Here is a 5890-nt window from a genome sequence, read left to right as displayed (position 1 = left end):
AACAGTTTCTAGCATGCATGGTTAAATAGTAGTTTCATAGGTGACTTTTCATTTTCGTATAGGCTTAGTTTTTGACAATATTATTATTCTTATTTCTTGTTTTAAATTAAACATATAAGTCTATGGCTTCGTTTGAAATGTATCGTTAAGTTTTCTGCATATGTTATCAAAGCGTGCATGTAATGACAAATATGATCTAAGTATGAAAATTAGGGGCGTTACAAGCTACGTTTTTTATCTTGATAAACCAAAATTTTCATAAATATTTGGACTAGTTTGTCATAGTGTATCTCGACGATATCGTTGTATACAATGTCATGATGGAGGACACCAAATATTTTAAAAGCTAAAGCTGAACCAATGTCATAACAGAGGAACATAAAATACACTTACACCAAATATTTTAAAAGCTAAAGCTGAACTAGTACAATATAAGAAAGCACAAAAGTGTATCACTTCCTTCCATACTTGATCAAATTTGTTGGGGTACATTATAAGAAAGCACAAAAGTATATCACTTCCTTCCCTACTTAATCAAATTTGTTGCATGGAAATGGGTCGAATAAATAGAGACATTACACCATCAGTTATTTCTTGGCACCTGTGCTATGTCCATCTCCATATTGATACATACATTGACCTATTCTAGCAAGATTTTTAACTATCTCGATGAACACACGAGGAAATATTGAATTCTCGACCTCAATCGTATTTAACTGTTTCCATGTCTCACTAATCAAACTCATTATATGTTCACGAGCATTGTTCTCGGAAGCTCCTGTATCATTCATATAACATTGTATTGATTTTGGAACATCGCCTCTCTAATTCAACCTGAATAAAATGTCTATCCAGAAATCATGTTAGTAAATAAATGTTCCAAAACGTTAAATGGAATAATCTATATGGAATTTCATTAACTCGAAGATGCTTATCTACTCAAATACATAGGTTTTAATTACTTTAATAAAATATTTACTTTTAATAACAATAACGTGATTTATTGTTCACATACCGTTGATGTTCCAAGATCATCAGCAAGTCGCAAAATTATGGAAAGACATCGAACTATATCAATATTTTCTTCCAAGCTCTCCATGTTTTGGAGCATTGGAGATGTCATAACATATGCATGAACTAATGCAATTGGTCCTCCTATTGAAATCCATGCATTGTCTAGATACTCTTCTAATGTTGGTTTATAACCGGTATGATACCACTTAGCCTCCAACATGTAAGATTTGCACAAATCTACCCACTGTAAAATTAAATTTGTTATAAAGTAAATTAAATAATAATATTCATAAGAAAATTCATCATAATCAAATTCTTACCGTTTTCTTAAGGTATTGGATCACATTAGTTCTTTTGTCTCTTAGCACATCAAAAGCCATCTCATTTATAGAATTGTGGAGACCAAGAAAACATATTTTCATATAATAAGGTAGCTGGTCGAGTACCTCAACATTCCACCTAAAATTATAATTTATAAGAGGGTTAAATATTATACATTTTTCAATTAAAACCGGTATAAATTACAAGATTCTCCAACCATTTTGAGGTTCAAAAGACATTATATATTTTAATAATATTTTATTTAATTGTTTAAATTTTACTTTTGATGAACTAAATTGTTACTTTCTTAGTAAACCAAAAATATATTTATTGATTGTTAACTTCTCTACAGCTTCGGTAAAGAGCTCGAGTTCATCTAATGTGCCATATACATCATAAATGTCATCTATTGTCGTTATTATTGCACCAACTTTTGTGGTCGTTCTTCTAAAATATGAGAGTTGAGGTTCAAATCCAACACCCACCAACCAAAAGAAACTTTCCATCAATCTATCTCTTGCAAAGCTCACCTTTTCGCTAAAGCCCGGGCTTCTCCCCCACCTAATTAGCATATACAAGAATGTATGTTAAGTTAGCAAAAGTATTAAATTTACACCCACCTATCTATATAAAATATCTTTCTTCTTATTAAAAATAAAAAAGTATCCTATTTTTTTTAAAGAAAAAGAAAACTTTCAAGTAAATGGGTGACTTGAAACAAAGTTTGGAGAATAACTCACCACAAACAATTATTTTTAATGCTCTAAATATATTTATAATATTCATACGTTGATATTCATACATTGATGTATATTTTAGATCTTTTTGGTAGAGAGATTGAACTCGATTGAAATCTAATTTAGCAATTTGGAGAAGAATAGGGTTCATATCCACTTTTCTCTCATAGATATCAATGAACCATCTTGTATCCAATCTTGATATTCGCCAATGTAAGGGAAGCTCCAACTCATGTCTAATAATGGATGTTTCATATTCATCTTTGCACGATTTCGTGTACTTTTCCAAATAGTTTACTGTAAAATGTTTTGCTGCCTCTAAAATGTTCTCACCTTCTATACATAAGAACGAAGCTTCATACAATGATAACATTCCATTTAAATCCTGTCCTGTGCTAAAGTTCTTCGTGAAATTATAGAAAACCTCTGTCATTATAATATAAAAAGTTAAATTAATATATATGCATTGTCTAATCTAATGTGACTATAATATTAAACTTTGACATTTTCGATTTGACATATTCACTGTTCCATTACATAATTAATGAGATAAAATCAAATTCATTTAAAATGTTAGAAATATATATTAATTGATGATACTTTTATTAGAAAGAAATATTAAGGGACCAAAAAATCTATACCTTGTGAAACATTGAAACCATGTTGTCTTAAAAGTTTGAATTTAAGTGATGTTGCATACAAATTATTCATTTCTAAATCATCACTTTCATTGCTCTTCTAGGATGTTCTTTTCAACACATTTTTAATCTCATTCTCAAAATGGTATGAGATTCCAAGTCGTTGTAAAGTATCAACCAACTCGAGTTGCTTTAGAGGATCATCTATTATTTGGTTTATCATCACATCTACCTCTTCCTTTAGCTCATTGAAGCGTTCTACATATATTTCTCCCTGAACAAAGCATACACATCCACAAGTAATTGATAACTCTTTTTAACGGTAAATGGAAACAAACAAAGTAAACAACAAATTTAAAGATTTATATCATTCATACCTTAAATTCACTGTTTAATGATTGAATATACTCATGTTTCTAAATAGAAGACTTTTAATTTTCAGACCGTCGTACAATGGTTTGATTTGATACTCTTGCATCGCTATTTACTTTATGGGTAGGACAGATAAATGAAGAGTTTTGATCAAAATAAACTTGTTTGATGAAAGGGTTCGTCATAAAAGAATTAAATCTACCACAATTTTTTGACGTGGTTTAAGTTATATGGGTTCATCAATTACGTACAAGCATATTTTCAATTACAGTACCACAAATTACAGTACCCTCTCCTGCTAAGTTCATTCAAATTTTCCACCACAAGCATATTTGACGTGGTTTAAGTAATATGGGTTGGTTGTTGCTTATACTTTTATTTCGAGAATCTTAATTACAACGCTCATAACTTTGAAATATATAGTACCAACGGTTAAGGATGATAAGATTGAGTTAGAGTCGATCAATAATTTTTTTTCATGTCACGACACTATTGTTTTATAAGTCACCACTGACTTTTTGGTCATTAATCTCAAATTAATTAATTAAATTCATTCATGCATAAAAAACCTAAACTTAATTATTAATAATTATCAATATTTTGAATTGTCTATGTAAGGTTGGAAATAACGATTTCAACCCCTTTTTCAATCACTCAAATCAGAGGTAAAATAAAGAAATTACGGTCGAAACAAGATATCTAACGTGACTGTGTAATTGACATCATTCACCAATCACTTAAAACTTTGTGGGAGTAAGAGTTTTCAATCACTTTTAAATAGAAATAAAATTATTTATACATCATTTTTATTATAAAAATAAAAACAAAAAAGGGTTACTCATGTTATTTTTATTAATATTTTTTTATTATTATATTATTATATTTAAAAATAAATAAAAATAAAAAAGAATTTGAAATTTTTTTAATATTTACTTTTAAAATAAAACAAAATAAATTGTTTTTGGTCCACCCTTCCGAGTGCAATGATTGTTTCAACTATAAATATAAAAATACATTTATCTACCTTTTATTCTTCATTCAAGAATAAAATATATGGGTCTAAGTTATCATGTGTATCGAGATATTTTCTGTTATGATAAATACAAAAATGTACATGGCAACTTATGATATTTATGTTTGTCATTATGCATGATTTTTCCTTCATGGTGTACGACGTAGCCTGTTAACAAGTGCTAGTTCAACAAGCTAGGCCTAAGGGGTGTGCGAGACTACATTGTGGGCTCATGTTTATATCGCGTGGATCTTACGTAGAGAAGTGCTACACATCTAACCTTTCCTCGAAAGTGGTCCAAGGTCATGCCATGATGTTTTTCAATGATAGGTCCCACCATGTAGCCTGTGTTTACATTTTTTGACCCAATAATGAGATTACTTCATGAGTATTTCTTAAAGTACTCAAGCCACGTGCTACTTTTATTTTCAGGTAAAGGTAAGGTACCTTTATACGGATGACAATGTCGCAATGAAAACTATGAGACTGATTTAACTAGACCATTTAAGTCCATGGTAGCATTTGAAAATATTTTAAATGAATGCTGTCATGTCATGCATGTGGTAGTGGTTTTATTGTAGCATAAAAAAGTTATAAGTTGTTCCTAATGCTTTGCTTCCACCAATTATGGAAGACTAAGATTTCTTGTTCAATTCCTACCTCGATAATGTAATGATCCTAGATTTCTACTACGGCTATCCTAAGCTGGCAATTAGATGTGTATTTAATTTCCCTACACACGATCCACACGTGCGAGTATGAACCCACTAGTCGGTTCACACACGTCTTGGGACTCTATCTGGTTGAGCGAGCATTCTCTGGTAGCTGTTGATGTTGGACACCCGTTAAGAATAGCGACCGTCATGGTAGCAATATGATAAACATAATTATCATTTCTCTGCCTTATAACGTACGCGTTTGTACTATCATAAAAGGAGAAGGGGTATCCCCCAATGCTTGAACACACAATAATGCATGAGGTCCCAACATTTTTCCATTTTCATTATCAATTAATACAACCCCCTAGTGTCTTCTTCATATCATATCATTTTGTCACATCGTTTCTCATATCGTTTGTTATATCATTTATCATATCTTTCATACGTATGTCGGAGTTGTATTTTATGCTAGCTCGTCGTTCTGCATGTCAATCATATTATATCATTCATGTCATACATATATCATATCATAATGTTTTGATGCTTTTGGACATAAAAATTCACATCACATGCACATATCATATCATATCCTTTATCTCAACAGTCACAAAACATATTTCGAGCATGTCTTCAACATATTATATCTTAACATATCATATCATAAACATATCAATTCATCAAATATAACGTTCACATATCATAACATATTCATATTATTTCATAACAGTTTGCATACACGATTATATGACACGTGCGAAGCCACGAGCACGTGTCATTATACAGCACACAATTATAACCGAACGACGGTAGGACCAAGCCACTTACTTGGTTGGCCTTGGCCGAAGCTACTATGACCCCTTGGCACTCATCATCATATAACATGCTCAATATGGAAAACATCATCATATTAAGGTAAACGTCATGCAATTATCATACTCATCATATTACCATAAAGTGCATCAAGCATATCAAGTACGTCATTCATCGAAATACACATACTACGTACATCATCAAGCATCATAACTCATATGTCATCATATACTAGTATACAACATCATACGATACAACTCATACATAATTGTAACTCACACATCATCATATACTACTATACGGCATCATACGATACAACTCATACAT

The 5890-nt window shown here is 31.0% G+C and overlaps 1 pseudogene; it reads right to left on the bottom strand.

Moving 5' to 3' along the window:
* Positions 1 to 534: 534 nt before the first annotated feature.
* LOC111777730 lies at positions 535 to 3267 on the bottom strand (annotated as a pseudogene).
* Positions 3268 to 5890: the final 2623 nt, after the last annotated feature.

This window comes from Cucurbita pepo, chromosome LG16 (assembly GCF_002806865.2).
Source record: "Cucurbita pepo subsp. pepo cultivar mu-cu-16 chromosome LG16, ASM280686v2, whole genome shotgun sequence".
Lineage (NCBI taxonomy): Eukaryota > Viridiplantae > Streptophyta > Magnoliopsida > Cucurbitales > Cucurbitaceae > Cucurbita > Cucurbita pepo.
This window is presented reverse-complemented; position numbering and strand designations above follow the sequence as displayed.